Source organism: Bos grunniens, chromosome 24, assembly GCF_055505025.1.
Source record: "Bos grunniens cultivar Pamir isolate PY7600 chromosome 24, Bosgru_T2T1.0, whole genome shotgun sequence".
Taxonomy (NCBI): Eukaryota; Metazoa; Chordata; class Mammalia; order Artiodactyla; family Bovidae; genus Bos; species Bos grunniens.
Window position 1 is genome coordinate 36916867 of NC_141188.1, and position 27173 is coordinate 36944039.

The window sequence follows — 27173 nt, forward strand, 5'->3', positions numbered from 1 at the left end:
ATAAGGAACAAAAAAGAACTTGGTAATAAACCATCCACATAATTAGTCCTTGAAACAAAAAGAATCAAGCTTTAAATGGTAAGTTTTAAGGCTGTTAGTAACTCTCAGCTTCCACAATGGTAAGACCCATAAACTACTTATTATACTATTTTATTATAGTCAAATACCACCTCGTTTTAAATAGAGGCCTTGTAAAATTGAGCTAGATTGATGTCTTAATCAGAGTTATCTGTGTAATCTCTAACTCCATCAGCCTAATTGGATCATCGGCAATGGCTCTTTTGGCCATTAGTCTTAATTAGCATGGCGCCACGGGTACTGCGCATGCGCACATGGCTTCCAAGTGGGTGCACACATCACCCACCGGCCTCTTTATAGAGAGTCATTCAGAGTTTTTGTATGTCTATGGGTCTCCCCAAATGCCAACCACACATCCAGCGAAGTTCGTAAACCCCAGCCTAAATACGCTTAAGTCATTTCATTAACTACATGTGGCTACTCAAGTCCGTCGGTCACAGACATGGGCTATTCCTGCCAAGTAATTAATGTGACATTAAAACTGTCTTTTGCCACAAAATCGGACTTCAGGGACACTTGAAGAGGAGTCGACACATCAGCAACTGCCATAACTGTGCCTATAAAATTCTCGCTTACCTTTGCCCCCGCCCCCTTTTTTTTGCCAAAGAACCCTTGGGAAAGCATACACATCCCCTCCCCAAACCAGGGTCAGCTTTGTCTACGTTTTCAATAGGAGTACAAGTTTACCTTGGAGTGCTCCTGCCCCTCTCTGTGCATTGCCTTTCTTTCTCGTGAGCATCCTTTCCCCCATTTCCATGTGCTTGTTTGCCAGCAACTACAAATTCCTCACACAGAACCCTCCTTCCCAAATCTCCTTGGTTCCAAGAACCTCTTTCTCAGACAGCAAACACTCCCTCCCCAGGACAGTGTGTAAGCCAGGTGTTAGAAGGAAAGTAACCTGATAGCATTATTCACAATTTAGTGGGAACATGAACCAACTCACCACAACTCCCCTAAGGTTGTCACCAACTGAGAAGATGAGCTTACTGTTATCCGTGCATTTATACTGATAGACTTTCAACCAGTATAACTTTGCAAAGGAACTTATTTTAGGGAGAACTAGGAAAGAATGTTTGAAAAGCAAGATCCACTTTGCACACACCCATACACACATAGAACCATGCTACAGAATACAGCCAATTTTTAAAAAATGAGATAGTGCTATGGATACTCAGTGGTGAAGAATCTGCCTGCCAATGCCGGGGACGTGAGTTTGATCCCTGGGTCAGGAAGATCCCCCAGGGAAGGAAATGGCAACCCGCACCAATATTCTTGCCTGGAAATCCTATGGACAGAGGAGCCTGGCAGGATACAGTCCATAAGCCACTAAACAATAACAACACAGATACTAAAATGAAAATTCTCCAAAATACTGTAACAGTAAACCCACTTTGAGTTTCTTAAACCCAACCACAAGTCACAAATAAAATCATCCCTGGTCTTCCTCCACTAATTCGGAATAATCTTCCCCTCCCCCTTCTTGCTCCTGCAGAGAATCACACTTGCTCAGTGCCACCCACAGACTCAAGCCTGAAGAATGGAGCTGGAAACTTGGCACGGTTTTGTACTCCTGAAAAATTGCTAATCCCCAAGTCCAGCCAATGGATGTGGAAATCTCATTCGCGGTCAGAATTACACTCACAGATCAGGCCGCAAATGCAAGTTCGTTTTCTGCCATGATATCCACAAACCTCCTCTACAGCTTTCTGATGAGTGGCTTCTCAGTGAATGGGCCAAGATAAGCTCCCAATAGATTTTTTTCTGTTAACACCAAAAGCACAAATAAAAACAAAACACTAAGTGAGCACACTGCCAGACACTTATTTCTTAGACGTCACCTCAACCTACGGCACTTTCTAGGATCCAGAAGTGCTTTGCCAAGCAAGGGTTCGACCCTGCTCCCAAGCGTGCTCCCAAGCGTGCTCCCAGTCATGCCTGCATTTTCCAAGGGCAGGCCTCAGGTGCTCCCGAAATCTGGGAAGGGAAGCGAGCCCTGCTACCCACACGCTGGTTTGTTTTGGAAGTAGAGATGGCCTGTACCTCCCCCCGCCTCACCCCCACCATGAGCTATTTTTGAAAAAGCAGCAAAATGAGAAACTTGAATTGGAATTTTTCCAAGTAAAAACCACTCTCTGGGACTCAGATGTTTTCGGAGATATTCCATTAACTATCTCCTAGCAGGAAGGATGATTCAGCAAACATGACCCTTTTCTGTGCTTAAAGATTAGAAAGACAATGGAGGCAAGGATTCCTGGGGTGCACACACTGTAATCTCCACGAAGGAAGAAGGCTCTGCTTTCCTGATGCTTTTGTTACTATTTAGTAGCACATCTCGTAAGCACAGAGACACGCGTTGCATTGCATTGGTGGGACAGACACGGGCCCCAGGGCAGCAAACTGGTGTTTGTCAGGAAGTAGCTATGCCGTGGGCTGTGGCAGCTGTGTCTCCACAGGGTACTTGGTTCACTCTTTCTTCTTTCACTGTGTTTTCTTTCTTTTTTTAACCTGAATTTCCAGTTGTACTGCAAAGCAAGTTCCAAACAGTGGGTTTCCCAAACCAGGCAACCTCAAGGTTAGCCGTCAAAGAGTTTTGTTCCCACCGAATTAACATAAACTGTTTAACAAATTCGGGAGTTTGGAGAGAAGCATGCTCTTTGGTCAGCAGCTGCTTTTATCTTGTAGAATCAATGAACTCTCAAGGTTTGAACAGAGACTCAGGAGATGATGTATTCTCTCGTTAGGGGAATGTGTGTCGGTAACAAATGCAAAGAGGTGAGTGGTAATGTGTATACCCTAACAGAGAACAGAAAAGAGCATTCTGGAACACCTCACCCTGATCAATTTGGGGATAGGGTGCTTTGGGGAACCTCTGGCAAGTAACTATGAGAAGTGTCTCAGTTTTTCAGTGAATATATAACATCTTGAGTTACCCGGTCTGCATGAACCAATCTGAGATTTGCAATCTCCTCCCTGGTTATAAATTGGGAATATTTGGTGCTACACTGAGATTTTTGAGCTCTTGTGACTCTCTAGTGTTAAGTATTTTTGTTGATTGGGAGGACAGTGCTGTCCTTTGGGATATTAGCTTACCATTTAATGTCTTGTATCAGCACCAGCATCAATGTCTGAAATTTACCCTCTCCTGCATGTAGCTCGGTCGGTAAAGCATCTGCCTGCAATGCGGGAGACCTGGTTTCAATTCCTGGGTCAGGAAGATCCCCTGGAGAAGGAAATGGCAACCCACTCCAGTATTCTTGCCTGGAGAATCCCATGGACAGAGAAGCCTGGCGGGCTGCAGTTCGTGGATTGCAAGAGTCGGACACGACTTAGCACTATCTTTCTTTCTTTGTATTTTCAGGGAAAAATAAGTGAAAACAGTCTACATCCACAAATTCTTCACTGCACACCAAAGTAACTAGATGCAAGGTAGCTCTTAAAATATTCAGCGAAAAAAGTCAGGAAGTGGCAATACCTGAGTAGAGTATTCCAAGAAGTAATCATTACAACGTACAAAGTTCAAATTCATCCTTATATTTACAGTGAGTAAGTTAGCTTTGAGGAGCTTTAGTCACTGAATACCAACAAGTAAGACTAAAGTTTCTACAAATTTGTGAAACTGCTCTTCCATTTACTGAGAATATACACATCCACAGACTTATACATAGCAACGTGTATGAAAACTAAGATCATGGCATCTGGTCCCATCACTTCATGGGAAATAGATGGGGAAACAGTGGAAACGGTGTCAGACTATTTTGGGGGGGCTCCAAAATCATTGCAGACGGTGATTGCAGACACGAAATTAAAAGACGCTTACTCCTTGGAAGGAAAGTTATGACCAACCTAGATAGCATATTCAAAAGCAGAGACATTACTTTGCCAACAAAGGTCCATCTAGCCTTGACTAGACGGATGTGAGAGTTGGACTGTGAAGAAGGCTGAGTGCAGAAGAATTGATGCTTTTGAACTGTGGTGTTGGAGAAGACTCTTGAGAGTCCCTTGGACTGCAAGGAGATCCAACCAGTCCATTCTGAAGGAGATCAGCCCTGGGATTTCTTTGGAAAGAATGATGCTAAAGCTGAAACTCCAGTACTTTGGCCACGTCATGTGAAGAGTTGACTCACTGGAAAAGACTCTGATGCTGGGAGGGATTGGGGGCAGGAGGAGAAGGGGATGACAGAGGATGAGATGGCTGGATGGCATCACTGACTCGATGGATGTGAGTCTGAGCGAACTCCGGGAGTTGGTGATGGACAGGGAGGCCTGGCGTGCTGCGATTCATGGGGTCTCAAAGAGCTAGACACGACTGAGCGACTGAACTAAACTGAACCAATGTATGTTTGGTAAACAGAAGGGTGAAAGAACAAATCCTTGGATTGTCTCTGGCCAGTGTATTTGTTGTTGTTCAGCTGCTAAGTCATGTCTGACTCTGCGATCCCATGGACTGTAGGATGCCAGGCTCCTCTCTCCTCCACTATTTCCCAGAGTTTGCTCAAATTTATGTCTGTTGAGTCCGTGATGCTACCTAACCATCTTATATTCTGCCACTCCCTTCTCTTTTTGCCTTCAATTTGGGGCCATGTATGGGGTCCAGGGGAGAAGGCAATGGCACCCCACTCCAGTACACTTGCCTGGAATATCCCATGGATGGAGGAGTCTGGAAGGCTGCAGTCCATGGGGTCGCTGAGGGTCAGACATGACTGAGAGACTTCACTTTCACTTTTCACTTTCATGCATTGGAGAAGGAAATGGCAATCCACTCCATTGTTCTTGCCTGGAGAATCCCAGGGATGGGGGAGCCTGGTGGGCTGCCGTCTATGGGGTCACACAGAGTCGGACACGACTGAAGTGACTTAGCAGCAGCAGCATGGGGTCTAGGAACTAGAGAATACTCGTCCTCCCATGAACACACGAATTCCTTTAGCATCCCTGCCTCTGGAGCTGATTTTCTGAGTTAATTGCAGGGAGCCTTTCACATCTACAGTCTTTGGAATTTTTCTCAACAGTCGCTACTCCAGCCCAGTGGCTGCTGAGCATGGTTATCAGGACCTACAGTTCACTGATCCTTTGGGGAAGTCTGTTGGGCCTGGGAAGGTAGAAAAATAACTAAGACCTGGGTTACCATCCTGGTTCCCCCCTCCTCCCCCGACATCCATGCCAATTTGATCAAACCTCAGTTTTCCCATCTGATGGGACAATCATACCAGTCCTGCTCAAGGGTTTCAAGCAATTCAAATTATATATGGGATGGGAATGATGGGAATACATTTTACAAGTTGTACAATGCTATGTAAATATGTGGGGTTGATTTATGTTTGGTGAAATTTACACTTTTAGCTTTGATCCTATTTGTGAATGCCACAGGCCTGAAACCAAAGCAACACACACACACCAGCCTCTTGGACCTAGGTCTGCATGCGTGTGTGCTCAGTCATGTCCAACTTTTTGCGACCCCATGGACTGTAGCCTGCCAGACTCCTCTGTCCATAGAATTCTCCAGGCAAGAATACTAGCCATTTCCTTCTCCAGGGGACCTTCCTGACTCAGGGATCAAAGCTGTGTCTCCTGCATCTCCCACATCAGCAGGCAGGTTCTTTTATCACTCAGCCATCTGGGAAGTCTCGGACCTAGGTTTGCGCTTCACACAATTACTTCAGTTGCTAAGGAAAAGAACAAAATCACAAAAGATGGTCAACCTACGGCTTTATTTCTGTAATGTGAAGACTCTTTATGGCACCATCTTCAACCCAGATTCATGGTAAGACACAAGCCAGCAAGTCAAGGAACTCAGTTTAGCAACCCAGCCCCAATTCCAGGTCAGCTGGAGCCGAGCCATGGGATTGCACTATTAGTTCCGGATAACCAATTACTTTCTTTCCGTGATTAAACATCTTTGGAAAAATATTGTTTTTCTTTGTTACATAACCTGAAGTTCAAATTCTTTTGTTCTTCAGGTCTCTGCCAGTGAATGGAAGCTCAACTTCACTGCTATCCAACGCTTTTTAAGAGCCCTGTTGTAAGAAATAATATTCACGGATGATTGCCTAAAAGATAGGAAGAACTTTAATGTCTCCCAATACCCTCAATTGTATCCACACACCAAGCCAAACCATCCAAAAGCTGCAGGCTTAGGCTGAATCGCTCTGGCCCCGTGCTCAGCGGATTTTACTGAATTACACTTTGGCAGCATGCCACTGGCTTGCATCAAGGGACATTACAAGAAACAGTCCTATAAAAATTGCTAGTATAGGGAAGATATTTCCACCGTATCCACACACTGAGCCTTTGATGAGAATCAATGGACAAATTTCCCTTAGCTATTAGTTCTAGCAAAAGCCTGCTTCTTTTGAGCAACTGGCTTTGTTCATGTGGGTGCAGCAGAGTTCACATTTCCCTTTTTGCTTTGGCATCTAGGAAGCTCAGAGTCAAGTTTGTGTCCCACTCCTAACAACTAACCATATGTACGTTTATATGAACTAACTGTTCATGGTCTTAGTTTTCATCCCTTACCTTTTCCTCACTTTAATTTCTTCGCTATGGAAGGTGTATTTGGATGAGCTCCCCTGAATCATTTTGAGAGCAAATGTGTATTGAACGCATTGGCCCTGCACAAGACTCTTCCAGACCCCAGTCTGCCTTTTCAGCCTTGTCTCTGGCCACTTTCTTCCCTGAATCTCTGCTTCAGTTGCTCGGATCCACATCACGCCTTCACTGTGCTGTGCTGTGTCACACTGTTCTACAGCTGCCTGTGCAGGAACCCCCTGGAATACCCTCTTTCTGTCTCTTGTGCTTAGTCACTCAGCTGTGTCTGCCTCTTTGTGACCTCATGGACTGTAGCCCACCAGGCTCCTCTGTCTATGGGATTTTTCAGGCAAGAAATGCTGGAGTGGGTTGCCATTTCCTTCTTCAGGGGATCTTCCCAACCCAGGGATTGAAGCTGCGTCTCCTATGTCTCCTGCATTGCAGGCAGAATCTTAATCCACTGTACCATCTGGGTAGCTCTCCATCATTAGTCAAGCAAAATCCTGTCTCTTAGTCAAGCGAAATCCTGGCAGAATGCAGAGTTCCCATCTCTGCTCCTGTACAGCTTTTCATCCACACCAGCAGCGTAGCACACACATTATACAGTAGACCAGGTACACCTCTCTGTCCTATGAAAGTGTTAGTTGCTCAGCCACGTCCAACTCTTTGCAATCCCATGGATTGTAGCCTTCCAGGCTCCTCTGTCCATGGGATTCTCCAGGCAAGAATACTAGAGTGGGCTGCCATGCCCTCCTCCAGTGGATCTTCCTGACCCAGGGACGGAACTGGGGTCCATTGCAGGCAGATTCTTTACCACTGAGCCACCAGGGTAGCTCTCCATCTTTTGAGAGAGCATAAAGCCCTGGAAGGCGAGGCTATTTGTACTTGTCTTTGTATCGCCAGGTCCTGACCACAGTTCCAGATACACAACAGGTGCTCCACAAGTGTAAAATTAAGGAATAAACGGGTGCTCCTGTTCCAGCACCAGCACGTGGGACCTTGTGATGCTTGTTACGAAGGTTGATAACAAAATGTATCTCAACCTGTGCACGTGGGCTTTGTGGCGTGATGGCTGGAGGCACAGATGTGGCTGATGCTGTCTTTCAGAGCACAGGATATGAGTCCTCAGAGCAGAGGACTGCTCCCCAGACTCTCTTCTAGAGACCACAGTACTTGGATGCTCCCCCACCCCCAACTCAGCTTCTGCCTGTGGCATTTGATACTTGGTCAGTTCCAGCTATTTACCATGAATGAGGCCAACACAAGAAAAGCAATCACAGGAAGCCAGAAACAGAGAAAAGTGCAGTTGATTCTGTTTTGTGATTCCACAGGCCAGAGGAGAGGGACCAGGGAAGTCGGGGGTGGGAGGCAGCCTGGGGAAGCAGGGAGCCTGGGGAGGGGGAGCTGGCTATGCATATGTGTCTGGAGGAAAGTTAACACCAGAAACCAATGAGTCAATCCGTTTTCCAAACACTGGAATGGAAACAATGCTTCTCCAGGCTCCCTGGCTCTTCCAGGGCCAGCAAAGTGTGTTTCTTGTTTGCTCAAGAATCCAGAATATCCACAGGATGATAAAATACAACACGAAAAGCGCATCACAGCAGCCTCAGCGGAATGCTGTCTCACGCCATAGAAAAAGGGCCTTGCTCAGAGATACAGCAAGCACGCACTTTCCACCTTGAAGCTTTCCCATTTTTGCCTCTTGCTTTGGGGTTTGCTTTCCTTTGAAACCTGACAGTAAAACTAAGGGGATTATTACTGTTTCAACAGGAAGACAATTGAATCCAAGACCTCCAACTGACAAATGGACAAGCTGAGGCCCCGTCGGACACACTGACTTGACCAAGGCCACACAGACCAGGGCAGCAGAACCAATACTGGGCTCCCTGCCCACCATTCCTCCCGAGACACCATACTAGCTGCCTCGTGGCAGTCACCCAACAAAAACCAAAGTACAAATAACCAGAAGCTCCTGGGAGAATAAGCCAGTCCATTTGTTTCCACCTTGATGCCAATGCAGTCCAAAAAAACCCTTGTATTAAAGGGCTAACAGATTCAGCTGACAGACCCAGGGAGTGATAAAGAGTACAGGGACTAAGGTTGCAAAGAGAGGTGGTACCTTCAAGCTTGGCATTTGGGATGGTTCAGCAAACACTCTCGGAGAGCCTATCATTGACCCAATTGCTGGAAGAAGGAGATGAGGTGCAGGAAAGCCAAACGTGGAGGAACACAGCAGAAACCTAAGACCCAGACCACCCGCTCTGCTGACGAACGAGTTCTGTACGTCACCTGGCAACAGGATGTGGTGTACATGAGCAGAAAGCCACCTGGGGCTTCTGTAGTTGAGTAGGGATGGCAGAGGGTCCTACAAACAGTTCACAATTCAGTTGGGAGTGTCACAGGAAGGCAGGGGGAGAGTCCCAACTTGGGCACCCTAGATCCTCTCATCTCAAGCTTAGGGAGCTAAGTGTCCCCAGTCTCTGGGCATACACAGCGCAAAGGACAGGCTCAGGTGAGGTGTATCAACTCAACCTCAGAAAGAGCACGAGACATTTTAGTCTCTGATTCCCTTTTTTTTTAAACAATAAAAACAGGGATAATAATCCTTCCCAGAAAAATGTGAGGTTAAAAGTTTAATCTGAGTTCACAGCACACACATTCCAAGGGGGCACCGCACTTGGGGAAATTACTCACCTAGAGTTTATATAAGTTCCGAGGCGATTAGAGTCAGCCGACAAATTGGAGACAGAACACGTTTACATTGAAGTCTTAAAACGTAGATTCCTCTTACGGAAAGAAAGAAGGACTTGCGGGGGGGATCACTCACCACCCCATGTTTCTTGTTAGGGGACCAGACTCCATGAAGTGTCAGTCCATCATCTCAAGTGTGGAACATGCCAAGACACAATCCCCCTCTGCTCGTCCCTCTTGAAACATACACGTCACATCTGCTTGCGATCAGCATTTATCTCGCGACGTGCGTCTGACTCATTTGGAAAACTCAAAGCACATGTTTATTCCTGATGAGGCACCAGCCATTACGGTGCAATTTACAGGCCCTCTGCAACCCCAAGCCCACGGCCAAGGCGCTGGTCCGAAGCTGTCAAGCTGCGTAGTTTGAAGACTTTACCATGAGCTTTGCAAATGTAGGTGACATCCACTCCAGCCTCCACTGAACTCTTCTGTCACTTTCCAGCTAGAGTGGCAATGAACTCTTTGTCCTTCTTTGGTGAGGACCCCAAAGAAAATGCATTTGGGAAAGACAGGCCACACGCAATGAATGGGAAAATGTGGGTTGTTAGCTTCTGGAAATCAACAGCGTTTGTGCAACCCCTCCAAAAGTCTTGGTCATAAAATGGATAACCAACAAGGACCTACTGTATAGCACAGGGAACTCTGCTCAGTGCTCAATGTTAGGTGGCAGGCTGGATGGGAGGGGAGTCTGGGGGAGAATGGATACCTGTATATGTGTGGCTGAGTCCCTTCGCTGCTCACCTGAAACCATCACAACATTGTTAATCAGGTATACTCCAATATAAAGTAAAAAGTTTAAAAACAAAAGTCTTGCTCACAAAACAGAATGGATGTGCTTTCTTTTTCTGAATTTCTGTAGACTCTCGGATGGAGCTTGGTGACTACAGCGTATATTTCACCTGCATTTCTCTCCGCTACCTAATCCTATTTCAAGGGACCTCTGTAACAACACTGAAGGTGAGTGCCCTGTGAACCTACTTTACCAGAGCCTACCTCAAGCCACGGGCTTCCCCTGTGGTAAAGAATCCGCCTGTCACACAGGAGATGCCGGTTCAATCCCTGGGTTGGGAAGATGCCCTGCAGAAGGGAATGGCAACCCACTCCAGAATTCTTGCCTGGGAAATCCCATGGACAGAGGAGGCTGGCAGGTTGCTGTCGAGTCCACAAGGTTAGAAGAGAGACATGACTGAGCGCACGTGCACCCCAAGCCACACTCCTGTTGGAAAGGGGAAATTCCATCAGACTTAGTGTTTTGTCTGCTGGATCTTTTTTTTTTCTTCCAATTTCAGCTCTATTAGGCAAAAAAAGTCACAGCAAGGTCATGGCCATGGCAGGTCCACATAGGTGACTTTGTGTGAGTTATAAAAATGTGCCCCCTTCAGGCAGCTCAGCCCTTCCGGGAGCCTTTCTGCAAAGCAAAACCTACACAAAGGAATGTGGCAACACTGGCATGAGATCATCAGCATTTTCTTCCCAGAAATCTTGAAAACTGATGGACGTTCTAAAGTTTGCTCACCTTTATCATCTGAGCCTCCAGGGAAACCCTAAAGTGTGCTTGCCTTAACTAGAACAGGCCACACATTCCAGTATGATTAAAGGCAAGAGGCCAAAGGTTCGAATCAACGTGTACCCCAGTCTGGGTTCCCTGAAGGCTAGACCTCTGCACAGAGAGGCTGCCTTGAATTATTTGAGAATCAATGGGTCTCTGTGTGGCCAGGGGACCTGGAAGTATTCATTTTGCTTTAGACCCACCTCCAAGACAGAACTGTTCTTTTGGTGTTCTTTGGCATCCATTTTCCTCAGGTCCTTCCTTAGTTCTTTGTATCTCTGGAAACGTGGACGATTTCCCATCCTCCTGGTCTCTACAGAATGTCCTCCCCGCTCTGCACTTTTCACCAGTGGCCTCCATCATCCCTCACACTTCGTTTGCAGGCAGGCCTGTCCTCTGAGGCCACTTCTAACTTTGGACATGCCAGCAGCCTTTGACCAGCCATCTCAGGAGATGCCATTTCCTAGAGCAATGGGTTCTACTCATTTTGAACATATATCCCCCTATTCCTTACTTTTAAAAATACTTAAAAAAAATATTTATCTGTTTGGGTGTGCCAGGTCGTAGTTACAGCACGAAAGATTTTCAATTTTTGTTATGGCTTGCAGGATCTTCCAGTTGCGACACAAAGGATCTAGTTCCCTGACCAGGGATCGAACTCAGGCCCCTGGCATTGAGAGTGCAGTCTTAGCCACCGGACCACCAGGGAAGTCCCATTTTTTTCTGTTCTTTGTTTGTTAACATGTACATTATCTACACAGGCTACTGTCATTATTTAACAGTTCAGTTCAGTTCAGTTGCTCAGTTATGTCTGACTCTTTGCAACTCCATGGACTGCAGCACACCAGGCCTCCCTGTCCATCACCAATCCCGGAGCTGGTGATTTAATAGTTCAGGGCACAAAATAGACTTTGAGATTTATCCAAAGAGAGTTAGACATAACAGAGCAACTGAAACACAAAGTAATTATACATGTAAATTTTCATCCGGATTCCCAGGGACATTTTCACATGTTTGGGAGGTTTTCTGGCCAACTGCTTGGCAAATCAAATTAGACTGCCACTGTTTCTACTTTGTAACACAGTGACCTTGATGTGTGGTTGGAAAACATTCTGCAATGGGTTCAGCAGGAGGGCTACTTCCACCATTTTTGTTTGGTTTTCCTGGGAACTGTATCATTAGAGTGTTATCTCTAATCTCAGATTCCTTTATGGGAGTCTTTTCAAGCCCAGTATCCATTTTGTGAAGGTTAAAAACTAGATAATACAACTGGTAAATCCATTTAACCAGGCACAGAACACTCTCTGCCTTTGAACTGGAAAACTTGGAGAAAAAAGACTAAAGACTGGGGACTTCCCTGGTGGTCTAGTGGTTAAGACTCCACCTTCCAACGAAGGGGATGCGGGTTTGACCCCTGATGGGGGAACTAGGATCCCGCATGCTGCAGGGCATGGCCACAAATTTAAAAGTAAATAGACACAACATTGTAAATCAACTATATGTCAATTACAAAAAAAAAAAAAAAAAAAAAATTTTTTTTTCTGAAAAAATTAAAGACTAGCCTGATCATTCAGTCAGGGTTAATACCATGTCAGGAAAAAAACACAGAGGGTTTGGGGGCTGCCAGAAAAATGCTCCTTTCACAGTTGATTCCACATCTACATCATTTCTGGTTTAGCACCCTTTCCAACAAGGGAAGGGAAGCTACTGAACATGTCCAAATGTCTCAAATGCCTCCAAAGGGAAGCAGGTAAGGTATGTTATTGCTGTTGTCTGGCTCTTTGCAACTCCATGGATTGCAGTATGCCAGGCTCCACCGTCTCCTGGAGTTTGTTCAAATTCACGTCCATTGAGTCAGTGATGCCATATAATCATCTCATCCTCTGTTGCCCCCTTCTCCTCCTGCCCTCAATCTTTCCCAGCATCAGGGTCTTTTCCAATGAGTCAGTCTTCGAATCAGCTAACCAAAGTATTGGAGCTTCAGCTTTAGCATCAGTCCTTCCACTGAATAGTCAGGGTTGATGTCCTTTAAGATTGACTGATTTGATCTCTTTGCAGTCCAAGGGTCTCTCAAGAGTCTTCTCCAGCACCACAATATGAAAGCATCAAGGTATACGACCTAACTTTTTAGGTTAAAAAACCCCCAAATGGATTTCTTCCCCCTATACGTCTTTCCTCCACAGAATATCAAGGAAGCATGGGAACCATGAGGCACTGGAGGGTGTCTGCTGTTCCTCCACCCATTGGCCCATACCTCCTCTCTTCCAGTAACAGTTGTATCTGCAGTCTTCACACCTCCAGTAAACTGATTTTGCCAGATTCTTCTGGGTTTGAAAAAATAGACACATTCAATCTCAAGGGTCACAATTTCTAGTTTTAGAGGAATGTTGCTACTTTATCCAAGACAAGCAACCACCGTGAAGATGAAAGGAACAAGCAGCAAATTCCCTTTCCACCCACTTCTCTGCTAAAACCCCAAGATCAGCAGATTTCTTCTCTGTTGCCTGTGAAGACTTTTCTTTAATGCTTGAAAATAACCAGTGTGCCCCACCCAGGCTCCCTCGGAGAGTGGGAGCAGCTCTGCTCACTCAGTGGTCCTGATGCAGGAAGGGACCTGGTGGCAGGGGGTGGGTAGCTGCCTACAGCAAGGTCAGCCATGGGAAGACCTCACGGATGGGAAAGGAGGGTTCAAGCTGGGGAAGAATTAGAGGAACTAGTTGAAAGTGAAGTGAAGGTGTTAGTTGCTCAGTCATGTCCAACTCTTTGCTACCTCACAGACTGTGCCACCAGGCTCCTCTGTTCATGGGATTCTCCAGGCAAGAATACTGGAGTGGGTTGCCATCCCCTTCTCTAGGGGATCTTCCCAAACCTGGGATCAAACCTGGGTCTCCTTCACTTCAGGTAAAGTCTTCACCATCTGAGCCACCAGGGAAGCCCCAGTTAACCATAAGCTGACCCTAAGTTAGCTTATACACATTGGTGTGGTGACATGCACAAAGAAATTCACAGAAGTCATGAATTATACAAAAAGCGATAGTGACATTGATGCCAATCAAAGATAGGAACAGAGATGGGGAAACCTCCACATTTTCTGGGCTGGGGTGAGGAGATATGTAATATGATGGCTTTGCCCTCATCCAAGTGCTGCCTCTTTTCTCTCTACTTGGATGTGTTTATATACTTGTGGACTTAAATAAGACAAGAAGGAAAGAATCAAATACCAGCCTAGATGCAGTATCCAGACCTGAAACCTAACTTAACATATCCAGATCCCTCTGATCTTGTTACCAATTTAAGACAACAGAGTCGGTCCAAATAATGCCAGGCATCTCAGAGCCACCCATAGAAACCGGGCTACTCCACATCAGCAGCTCCAAACCAACCAAACACAACAACCCCAAAACAGCACACAAGAACCCGAACCCAAAATGCCATGCTGGAAAATGCACCACAGGGTTCTAAGGTCGGGGATGTTTTCTACCCTGCTGGTCTCAGGCAGAGAGTAAGATGCTACGGACAGAGTGAACTTCAGATGGCTTGGGGTGGCGGTGGGAAGATGGGATCCCCAGCACTAGAGACTGGGTGGGTGTGCGTGGTGGTGAAGTGGGGGCCAGGAGGCTCCTTCTCCTCCATCCTCTGGCTGCTGCAGCTGGAAGCTAGAGTCCTTTCTTGCGAAATCAGCTCCAAGAGCAGGTGGTGCTCTGCCACCCCCGGTCATGTCATTCACTTATTTATTCATCCATTTAGCAAATATTTACTGAATTCTTCTGAAGGGTCAGACCCTGGGGGAGATACACAGGAACGGAACACACATGGTGCCCACCTTCATCTGAAGCTTTCTCTAAGTCTCTCTGGCAGGTTGTTGGCTTGAGTTTTAACCCTGGTTAAAAGACAGATGCTGCAGGGTGAGACTGGGCTTTGTGCTGTTACCAGTTGTTCGTTAAGTGGAGTTTTTCAATCCAGGCAGATGCCAGGTGTTGAGAAGGAGCAAGGTCCCCTGCCCCAGCCTGGGACGGATATGTGAGGAGGAGAGTGGTGGGAAATTAATTGTCATCTGCTTCACAGTTTACTTGGGACTAACCCGATCTAGATATGCAGATGACACCATCCTTATGGCAGAAAGTGAAGAAGAACTAAAGAGCCTCTTGATGAAAGTGAAAGAGGAGAGTGAAAAAGTTGGCTTAAAGCTCAACATTTAGAAAACTAAGATCATGGCATCTGGTCCCATCACTTCATGGCAAATAGATGGGGAAACAGTGGCAAACTTTATTTTTGGGGGCTCCATAATCACTGCAGATGGTGACTACAGCCATGAAATCAAAAGACGCTTACTCCTTGGAAGGAAAGATATGACCAACCTAGACAGCATATTAAAAAGCAGAGACATTACTTTGCCAACAAAGGTCCATCTAGTCAACGCTATGGTTTTTCCAGTGGTCATGTATGGATGTGAGAGTTGGACTATAAATAAAGCTGAGTGCTGAAGAATTGATACTTTTGAACCGTGGTGTTGGAGAAGACTCTTGAGAGTCCCTTGGACTGCAAGGAGATCCAACCGGTCCATCCTAAAGGAGATCAGTCCTGAGTGTTCATTGGAAGGACTGATGTTGAAGCTGAAACTCCAATACTTTGGCCACCTGATGTGAAGAGATGACTCACTTAAAAAGACCCTGATGCTGGGAAAGATTGAGGGCAGGAGGAGAAGGGGACGACAGAGGATGAGATTGCTGGATGCCATCACCAACTCAATGGACATGAGTTTGGGTAAACTCTGGGAGTTGGTGATAGACAGGGAGGCCTGGCGTGCTGCAGTCCATGGGATCAAAGAGAGTCGGACACAACTAAGCGACTGAACTGAACTGAACTGAACCCAACCTAGGACAGACCCCTGTCTGGCTCAGTTCTCAGACAGCCCTAGTTAAAGGGTCTCTCAGAGTGGCAGCCGCAGTGGTGATGCTGTCGTGTCTGACTAAGCTGTGGACTGTAATCCGTGGGCCACGGACTGTAGCCCACCAGGCTCCTGTGTCCGTGGAATTCTCCAGACAAGAATACGGAGTAAGTTGCCATCTCTTCCTCCAGGGGATCTTCCCGACCCAGGGATTGAACCTGGGTCTCCTGCATTGCAGGTGAATTCTTTACCAACGAGCCACCAGGGAAGTTCTACGTATTCAGAGTCTATAGGAACTCCTGACATGGTTTCAGCAAGGACTTGCTGCTCTCTTTTAGTATAAATAGAGAACCCTCTTCATCTCCATCTGTGTCCCTACTTCAGGTCTGCCAGTATTACTGGGAGGAATGAGATTGCCCAAAAAAAAGGCTGGAGAGAGCGGGCATCTAGAACAGAGGTTCCCCACCTCTGGGACCTAATCCCCGATGATCTGAGGTGTAGCTGATGTAATAATAACAGAAATAAAGTACAGTAAATTACATTACAGTAAATGTAATACACGGAAACCATTCCCCACCATGGAAAAACTGGTCTTCCACAAAACTGATCTCTGGTGCCAGAAAGGTTGGGGACCACTGCTACAGAAGATGGAAAAGACCCAGATAAGTTCTAATATGGATCATCTCTGCATGCTGGATAATGATAGGTTCATATGCCCTCAAAGCAGAGCGACTTAGTCTAAATCATGCCAGTTGTGCGTTCAAACAGTTTATAGGCTAAATGGATACTTTTGGTCTGTCATAAGTTCATGCACTTGGAGGACCAATAATGTGGGCTTAAACATGCCATAAAACTTAGAGGAAACAAGGGTCCAGGGCGTGAGGGGAAATGAGCGATTACTCCCCTGGCAGAGAGAGGCCATTGTATTTCATGTATGATTTGACCATGCTTCAGGAAAGCAATTTTGGCTTTAAACGGCACATTTCCTTTCTTCTTTATTAGGCTTCCTGAAGGGTTATTTCACCCCCAGGTCCTTTCTTACACTGAGTAGTATTTCAGCTGTGTCATGCAAACCCGGAGAAGTCCTGCCGAGATTTCGGGAATACTTGGATCGTCACTAATGGTCAGCAACCAGCCCACTGTGGTCCTGAAATCCTGAGATGCACCCTCAGATCTGTGATGGATGTTTACAACTCTCCAGATGTGTCTTCAATCACTGCAGAAATGCCTGAGCACGTGGCTGTTGCTTGTGCAACGTGAGATGTGCCTGACTGTGTGTCATTATTTATTATTGTTCTGGTGACATTTACTCTTTTGGAGGACTTGTTGTCCTGTTCTAAGAAATAATCATTTGAGTATGGATTTTTTTTCAAAATAAGTAGCTTAAACCCTCCTTTCCCTGAGGTTTGGAGCAAGGCAGCATCTGGGAACATATGGTTACAGCTTCCTGAAAAATAAACTGTCCTTCCTTATTTTGTTAAGATGCATTCTTTGAAACCAACATGAGATTAGTTCATGGAATTTTATTTCCTTGGGACTTATCTACATGGGGACACGGATCTCATTAGAGCCTCTAATGGGACACAGACCTTCTTGCACTCGGATGTCTTGTGATCTCCACCCAGCAATTCTCACCTACGAACTGCATAAGCTCTTGGTGATACTATCTGCATCCAGGTTGCTTTCAACCTTCCTAGTATTTAGGTTTGTTTGGATTTTTTTTTTTTTTTTTTTTGGTTCGCATGGGCTCTTCAGTCTACCACATGCGCTTCTCTAGTTGCTGTGCCTGGGCTTAGTTGCCCCAAGGCATGTGGAATCTTAGTTCCCAGAACAGGGATTGAACCTGCATTCCCCTGCATTGCAAGGTGGATTCTTAACCACTGGACCACCAGGCAAGTCCCAGTATTTAGGTATTTTGGAGTAGCTGTTCAGGGACTTCTCTAGGGGTCCAGTGGTTAAGACTCCATGCCTCCACTGCAGGAGGTGCAGGTTTGAGCGATCAATGCAAAGAAATAGAGGAAAACAACAGAATGGGAAAGATTAGAGATCTCTTCAAGAAAATTAGAGATACCAAAGGAATATTTCATGCAAAGATGGGCTCAATAAAGGACAGAAATGGTATGGACCTAACAGAAGCAGAAGATATTAAGAAGAGATGGCAAGAATACACAGAAGAACTGTACAAAAAAGATCTTCACGACCCAGATAATCACAATGGTGTGATCACTCACCTAGAGCCAGACATCCTGGAATGTGAAGTGAAGTGGGCCTTAGAAAGCATCACTACGAACAAAGCTAGTGGAGGTGATGGAATTCCAGTTGAGCTATTTCAAATCCTGAAAGATGATGCTGTGAAAGTGCTGCACTCAGTATGCCAGCAAATTTGGAAAACTCAGCAATGGCCACAGGACTGGAAAAGGTCAGTGTTCATTCCAATCCCAAAGAAAGGCAATGCCAAAGAATGCTCAAACTACTGCACAATTGCACTCATCTCACACGCTAGTAAAGTAATGCTCAAAATTCTCCAAGCCAGGCTTCAGCAATACATGAACCCTGAACTTTCAGTTGTTCAAGCTGATTTTAGAAAAGGCAGAGGAACCAGAGATCAAATTGCCAGCATCTGCTGGATCATCAAAAAAGCAAGAGAGTTCCAGAAAAACATCTATTTCTGCTTTATTGACCATGTCAAAGCCTTTGACTGTGTGGATCACAATAAACTGTGGGAAATTCTGAAAGAGATGGGAATACCAGACCACTTGACCTGCCTCTTGAGAAATCTGTATGCAGGTCAGGAAGCAACAGTTAGAACTGGACAGGGAACAACAGACTGGTTCCAAATAGGAAAAGGAGTACGTCAAGGCTGTATATTGTCACCCTGCTTATTTAACTTCTATGCAGAGTACATCATGAGAAACACTGGGCTGGAAGAAACACAAGCTGGAATCAAGACTGCCGGGAGAAATATCAATAACCTCGGATATGCAGATGACACCACCCTTATGGCAGAAAGTGAAGAGGAACTCAAAAGCCTCTTGATGAAGATGAAAGAGGAGAGTGAAAAAGTTGGCTTAAAACTCAACATTCAGAAAATGAAGATCATGGCATCTGGTCCCATCACTTCATGGCAAATAGATGGGGAAACAGTGGAAACAGTGTCAGACTTTATTTTTTTGGGCTCCAAAATCACTGCAGATGGTGACTGCAGCCATGAAATTAAAAGACACTTACTCCTTGGAAGAAAAGTTATGACCAACCTAGATAGCATATTCAAAAGCAGAGACATTACTTTGCCAACAAAGGTCTGTCTAGTCAAGGCTATGGTTTTTCCAGTGGTCATGTATGGATGTGAGAGTTGGACTGTGAAGAAGGCTGAGCGCCGAAGAATTGATGCTTTTGAACTGTAGTGTTGGAGAAGACTCTTGAGAGTCCCTTGGACTGCAAGGAGATCCAACCAGTCCATTCTGAAGGAGATCAGCCCTGGGATTTCTTTAGAAGGAATGATGCTAAAGCTGAAACTCCAGTACTTTGGCCACCTCATGCGAAGAGCTGACTCATTGGAAAAGACTCTGATGCTGGGAGGGATTGGGGGCAGGAGGAGAAGGGGACGACAGAGGATAAGATGGCTGGATGACATCACTGACTCGATGGACGTGAGTCTGGGTGAACACCAGGAGTTGGTGATGGACAGGGAGGCCTGGCGTGCTGTGATTCACAGGGTCGCCAAGAGTCGGACACGACTGAGCAACTGAACTGAACTGGGGAACTAAACTCTGGCATGCCACTGTGCTGCAACCAAAAAAATTTCAAAACTAACTAAATAAATAATTTAAAAAAATAGTTACAAATGAGTGAAATCAAATATTTTTATTTGCTTCAGATCTTTCATATTGTCTGCTCATATTTCATATTTCATCTGCTCATATTGTCTGGTCTTTTCAATAATTCCTCTGTAAAATCTCCAAAAATTCTGTCAGTCACAGCAGTCCAATTGCGTTTGGCTTCCTTGCAGGAATGGACTTCCCTGGTTGTTCAGATGGTAAACAGTCTGCCTGCAAAGCAGGAGATGCAGGTTCAATCCCTGGGTTAGGAAGATCCCCTGGAGGATGGCATGGCAACCCACTCCAGTATTCTTGCCTGGGAAATCCCATGGACTGTCAGACTACAGTCCATGGGGTCACAAAGAGCCAGACATGACTTAGCAACTAACTCTAACACTTTCCTTACAGGGATTCAAGCCTTATTCCAGGGGAAATAGGTCAGGTTTTCAAAAAGTAAAATAGTTCTTAACTCCTTAGTTGCTCATGAAAGCACAATTATTACCAACAGAAAAGGTACTTTCTAATTGTCACCAAAGACTTGTCCTCAGTGTTCTGTGATGTCAGCAACTAAAAGTCTCCAGATGCAAGGGAAGGGCCAGGGCTGACCTTAGACCCACAATGCGTTCTCTTGGCATCCCATGTTCTGGTTTATAAGGTTGAGCTATTGTCTCCTCAGAGATTCTCTAAGAAATATCTCAAGAGACTATGCTAGGGACTTCCCTTGGTCCAGTGGCTAAGACTCCACACTCCTAGTGCAGGAGTTCCATCCCCAGTCACAGAACTAGATTCCACATGCCATAGCTAAGAGTTCACAGGCCACAGCTAAAAAGTCCTACATGCCATAACTATAACCCAACACAGCCATATACATTAAAAAAAAAATAAAAGATCTAAGAGAAATCTGGCAGGGATCTAAAGGATCCAGGGAAGTCCTGCCTTGTGAAATGTTTAGCCTTCACATAATAAGGGTCTCAGTAGTTGAATTAGGGTTGTCTCCATAGCTGATGTAACATCCCTCCACCCCGGGCAGCCATGAACGCTTGTTGATCGCTTTTAGGTCTGTGTTTGGGAGCCTCGTGGAGGCTCAGGCACAGCACAAAAGACACATGTAAATTGGGCACAAAGTGCCTAAGCAGCCATGGCCTTAGTGACCCCTCTGGGGAAGCGTTCAAGGGCTTCACAGGCAGCGTCTTCTGGTGTCCCTGGTTCCTGACAGTGAGCCACCTGCATCCACTTCTCCTTCAAGGGTTAAATTATTTTGTTCTTCAAAAGGGTTTTTTTTTTTTTTTTTCCACTTGGCATCTATAGTCTTAGCACTCAGAAGCATGCTAATCCTATTGAGAGGAACTTGGACAGACTTGATTCCTAGGCTTTAAGAAACAAAGACTGAGAGCTGTGTGTGACTAGTTTAGGAGAGACCTTTGGAAAGTTAAGTACAAACTAGACCAAAGACGATGCCATCATGATAGAAAGGACTCAGTGTGGACCACAGCCACTGGCTAAGGGTGACCAAGTGGTAACTAATCGCAAACCCCACTTTATCTTCTGTGTGGTTTGTTGTATCTACACATGAATGGCAAATTGTATAAGGCCTTTACTTATCACAGAGTGTGATTTCAATCACTCCCAAGGAATCCCTTTGTTGTCCTCCTACAGACCATGGGGAGGAGGGGGGGAACCCTTTCAGGGGCTGTTATAAATAGATGTGGACACAGGCAACGAGATTCTGATGACCAGGGTGGGAAAATACAGATTAGCAGCACCTCTCTGCCCCACCCTTGAGTATGCAGAGCACTGGGTGTGCTAATACTATTCACACTTGCCTAGAGGCACTAAAGAACAGTATATCAAGCAAAGAGTGTTTTGTTGTCAGTATTTGTTTTATTTTCAGTGACGATTTACTGTCCAGCCTTCTGAAAAGACAGCTTTAACTGAAAACACATCCATCTAATTTCTTTTGGAAATCTCTATCCAAAAGATAAATGGAGTTGATGATTACAGTCACGTTTCCATTAGCTAACCAGAATGGAGAGCTAAGGGAATTATCCATTTGGGGCAAAAGTAAGAGAAGAGTTATCCTTTTGAATCCAAAATACCCATAACTGTCCCCACAGCCCATTTTACCAGGTTCCTGGGCAACCTTCCGATTTACCTGAAGCTAGGTAAACGTGGCACCAGCTTGGGTCACCTGTTGTTCTCACGTAACTATGATACTTTAAAAAGTCAGGGGTGGGGGAAGAGGTTGTCTTTTGTTGCTCTGGAATTTGAAGAACTTTAAGATCCATTCCAGTTCATCTTCCTTTTTTCCCAAATGTATTTCTAGTTGGTTTATTTTTAAAATATGAGAATAGCAAAACCATGGGAAGATTATGTATGAAATGGAAACTCTCATGTCTTCATCTTTAAACAAGGAAGCACCGAGGTGCTAGTGTAATATATTGGGTTGGCCAAAAAGTTAAAAAACTCAGATGAAATTTCTCGCCAACCCAATAGTAACAAAAGCACTGTTAGCTGAACTTCAGTGACTTCTTTTGATCCCTTGAAATCTGTTTATTCCCTCGAACTGGAATAATTCCTGTGGCTTTGTTTGTTTATTAGTGATTGTTTTCAAAGCCTGGAAAAACATTGAAAAAAAAAAAAGACAAACAAATGATAAAACAAGAATATCATTCCTCTGCCTGTTATTTACAAGACATTAAAATGAATTAAAATTTACTCTAACAATATAGAATCTCAAAGCACCACTTTATATGTTTAAAGATATTATCAGTGTGATAGAAATTTATGGGGAACTGGATTATGGTGTTGTAAACCAAGGCTTCTTTTGACCAAGCCATGAACTTGTGTTCCTGAATAAAACAAAATTTTCAAAAGACAGGACGGAGCCACATATTGATTTAAAGTGGGGCTAAGGATAGGGCTGTATAAACTGAAGGAAAAATCTGCCACCACTGTGAAGATCTTTCAACCAGGCTGACCCATTCATGGCCACATGGTGGGTAGCCACAGAAACGAGGTACAGAGTGCAACAGTGGGGACTTCTGGTCTACCTTCTCCCTTTCACCCCATCCCATCCTGGCTACCTCTGCTGGGCTTCTGAGCCTGACTTTGACCTCCTCTCTGGCTCCCTGAGACTGGCATGGGACACTGGCCTGGCCCTCGGGGCTCTCTAGAACCTGCTTGCAGCTCTCTCTGCTTCAGTTTTCTCTAGTCTCTTCAGGTAATCACCTCCTCACTCAATGCTCGGCTCCAGACCCCAAGTTCAGCTTTATCCACCTGTTCAGAACCTTGAGCAGACTGACTCCAGATCCCCCAAGGGGTTACTAGATGATGTGAGTTGACAGTGGGCACCTAATATTAAGCTGCCTGTACTCCCCAGGCTGCCCTTCCTGTGATGGGACCACAGTCATCTGAGGGGGTGTCCATCCAAACCCCATTTCAAAAGTGCTTTCCTTGTGATGTCTCCAGGGACCTAAAGTATGAAAAAGCTCAGACACAGAAAGGTGTCTAGAAATCTTAGAAAGGTGTGTGTTAGGACCTTCCTGGTGGTCCACTGGTAGAGAATCCACCTTGCAATGCAGGGGACACGGGTTCAATCCCTGGTCCAGGAAGATCCCACATGCTGAGGAGCAACAAAGCCCATGAACCACAATTACTGAGCCCTGTGCACCTACAGCATGTGCTCAGCAACAAGAGGAGCCACCTCAATGAGAAGCCCAGGCACCGCAACTAGAGACTAGCCCGAGTGCAGCAACAAAGACCAAGCGCAGCCAATAAATAAATAACATTTTTTAAAACGAAAAGAAAAGAATGTGTTAAGCAGGGTTCTCCAGACAAACAGAATCAACAGGATGCATAGGAATTGCTTTATGTGGTGGTGGAGGCTGAGAAGCCCCAAGAGTTCTGGTTGGCGAGCTGGAGACCCAGGATAGTGGATGGGTTGTTAGTCGCTCAGTCATGTCCGACTCTTTGCAACTTCATGGACGGTAACCCTCCAGGCTCCTCTATCCGTGGGATTCTCCAGGCAAGAATACTGGAGTGGGTTGTTGTTTCCTTCCCCAAAGGATCTTCCCGATCCAGGGATCAAAGCTGGGTCTCGGCATTATGGGCAGATTCTTTACCCTCTGTGTTCCCAGGGAAGCTCATGCGGATGGGTTAGTCTTAATCTTAAGGCCTAAAAACCAGGAGAACCAATGGTGTAAGTTTTCGGTCTGAAAGTCAATGGACTCGAGACCCAAGAAGAGCAGTGTTTCAGTTCAAGTCTGAAGGCAGGAGGCGACCAATGTCCCAGCTCAAGGCAGTCAGACAGAAGGACCTACTGACAGGAGGGTGTCAACCTTTCTGCTCTCGTCAGTCTTCAAAGGACTGAGTGAGGTCCACCCACAGTAGAGGGCCATCTTCTTTAGTTAGATTTAAATGTTAATCCCACCCAGAAACCCCTCACAGACACATGCAGAAGAGTGCTTGACCAATATCTGGGTGTAGTCAAGTTGACACGTAAAGCTAACCATCGCAGGGAGTGATGTCAGTAATTCGAGGGAGGGAAGAGACTGCGTGTATCAGGGTCATCTGAGGGCTTTAAATGCTGGTTCTTGGTGACTCAGAAGGTAAAGAGTCCGCCTGCCATCCATATACACATACAGCTGTCTGGTCCCCACCTTGGGCTGATTATCAGAATCTTGGTGGTGTGGAGCCTGACATTTATTTTTTTTTAAGTTTTCCAGATGAGTCTGATGTGTGGTCAGAACTGTGAAGCCCTGGACTAGAAAGAAGGAATAAATTAGACAGCTAGACAACTGACCAACAGGAGGAGTTGAGTGACTGGTGCTAACCTAGGAAATGAATTTTTAAATAAGTCTTCTTCAGAATGCAAGAGGTTAATTCCTTGCTTTTTGGCTTGAGAGGGTTTTCCAGCATGGCATGAGGGAGGTGTCTTGGAAAGAGCACAGGCCTTAGGTTCTGAAAGATTTGTGTCAATCCCAATTCTATTACACCATGATGTAAACCTCTTAGACTTCAGTTTCCTAATTGGTAAAGTAGGAATAATGACCACTGAGACGCTATTAAAAAGTCCATGCAGTGCCTGGCCCCTTATAGGATCCCAGAAAATGTTAGTCTCTTCCAGTAACTCTGTAAGAATCAAGTCTTACTAAAATCTGAGAAATAGAGACATCTGTATCACATGTGTAATACCATCTATATTTTCAATAAATAAATAATACATCACATACTGTACTTCCATTAGCAGTCTTTCTTTTCAATCACTGTCTTGTACTAGAAACTCCCGTAATTCACAAACAGAAAGAGAAACAAAAGATTTTGAATGTGGATTTTGAACAGGATTAAACTTGAATTATCCATAGCTGTCTCAGAGTTGAAACTCTCCAAGGAATTCAGGTATTGCCAAATATTGAGAAAAAGAAAAAAATGGGGAAAGAAAAAAAGAAGGAAAGAGATTTTGAGGTCATGTAAGTTAAATTTCAGCAGACAGAAAATACGTCTAAACTCATAATGTGTACAGAACTCCTCAGGAAAGAATTTTACCACAACTTCTTTCACACTAAAGTAGGAGTTGAAATGCCTGACTCAGAAAGGATTGTGTTCCATAATTATGACCAGCTTATTACTGCTGCTGCTAAGTCACTTCAGTCGTGTCCGACTCTGTGTGACCCCATGGACTGCAGCCCACCAGGCTCCTCCATCCATGGGATTCTCCAGGCAAGAGTACTGGAGTGGGTTGCCATTGTCTTCTCCGAGCTTATTACTAAGCTTAAACAAAATCAATGATTTTTCACAAGTGAAAAATATTATCTGGATATTCTACATGCAGACAAATATTTCAGGTTCTACAAAAAGTCTCATTCACCCCCAAAATGCAAACATTCTTGTAAAGAGTGCCCATGAGTTGCTAGACTTATGATTCTGTAGATATTTATTTGCTTCTGGAATCTATTACCCCATGGACATGCTTGATATTGCAATACTGGATTATGTTAGCATCGCAGAATCTCACTAATTTGATCCTATTGGTATTTATTAATTACCTTCTATAAGCATAGGAAAACTATGACAAGCTTTTAGACAGTGTATTAAAAAGCAGCGACAGCACTTCGCCGACAAAGGTCCATATAGTCAAAGCTATGGTTTTCCCAGAAGTCAGTACAGATGTGAGCGTTGGACCATAAAGAAGGTTGAAAGCCGAAGAATTGATGCTTTTGAATTGTGGTAGAGAAGACTCTTGCAAGTCCCTTGGACTGCAAGGAGATCAATCAGTCAATCCTAAAGGACATCAACCCTGAGGATTCATTGGAAGGACTGATGCTGAAGCTGAAGCTCCAATACTTTGGCCACCTGATGCAAAGAGTCAACTTATTGGAAAAGACCCTGATGCTGGGAAAGATTGAGGGCAGGAGGAAAAAGAGGTGAAAGAGGATGTGATGGTTAGATAGCATCACCAACTCAATGGACATGAATTTGAGCAAACTCTGGGAGATAGTGAAGGCAGAGGAGCCTGGCATGCTGCCGTCCATGGGGTCATAAAGAGTTGGACACAACTGAACAATAAAGTGTGGGACTCCTTCATGTTTATGCAATTTATACACGTAACATATCTGAACAGGTTTCACCGAACATACCTGGAGAAGGGAATGGCTACCCACTCCAGTATTCTGGCCTGGAGAATTCCATGGACTGTATAGTTCATGCAGTCACAAAGTGTTGGACACGACTGAGTGACTTTCACTTTTTTCCCTTGCACCTAACATGGGATTTACTAAGCACAGTGTACAAAAGAAGCAAGAAAGATCATCTCCATGTCAGTGAGCTAGAAAGCTGACAGTGGTGGGAGAAAAATGTGGGCAAAACTGGCCCCCAATTCTGGCTCTGCTAACTACTAGCTGTGTGATCTGGAACAAGTTACTTAATTTCTCTGAACCTCAGATCTCACCTCGGTAAGTCACGGTTAATAACATCCTCCCTGTGGCGTTATTCTGAGGATTAAGTGAAATGATGCATAAAGTGCCAAGCACGTGGTAGGCACTTTTCTTCTTACATAAATCCTAGAAACAAATGTTTCCTGCAGGTGGTTTGGTGCCCTTCTGGTTTGTTAAGTAATGCCGCATGTTCATAATATACAGAGCCTGGAGAAACCAAGCTGATAAAAATTAAACCTTAGGACTTCTGCTTGCAGGAAGATGAAGTGGACACACTCCTCCCCATCTCTCCTGTTAACTATAACTAAAACCCTGGACGTTAGATTTAAAACAAACTTAAGAAGACCCTGAAAGGTGGAGAACAGAAGACAGACCAGCTAGGAAACTCAGGACCCACAGAACAACATAGTGGAGAGTTGTTCTTATTTCTGTTTGTTTTAGCCATTCCATGCTTAGTGTTGAAGCAAGCAACCTGGCAACATCAAAGGGCATAGATGAAAAAGGTGCCCCCAACAAGAGCCTGCTCTCCCAAGGACAGGGGTAGCCTAGCAAGACAGCAGACATTTAAATAATAAAAGCTGTGCCCCAGCCAAACACCATGCTCAAAAACACTGGCGGCCCCCATATCTACC

The 27173-nt window shown here is 45.1% G+C and overlaps 1 protein-coding gene and 1 long non-coding RNA gene across 3 annotated transcripts in view; one reads left to right on the top strand and one right to left on the bottom strand.

The window, feature by feature from the left end:
* Positions 1-27173, bottom strand: part of COLEC12 (collectin subfamily member 12) — a 185262-nt gene that overhangs the window by 78798 nt on the left and 79291 nt on the right. Inside the window, exon 1 of one of the 2 annotated variants that reach the window (XM_086373034.1) lies at positions 9295-9541. The exons of the other annotated variant lie outside the window; for it this stretch is intronic. The gene's annotated coding sequence lies outside the window, so the exon portion shown is untranslated. Of the gene's footprint in view, positions 1-9294; positions 9542-27173 lie in introns of those variants that run through there. 2 annotated transcript variants of the gene reach the window in all.
* On the top strand, positions 9628-16929 carry LOC147346065 (uncharacterized). The gene is made up of 3 exons (XR_015153890.1): positions 9628-9746; positions 10214-10311; positions 16794-16929. It is a non-coding gene; the product is annotated as an uncharacterized LOC147346065 (long non-coding RNA).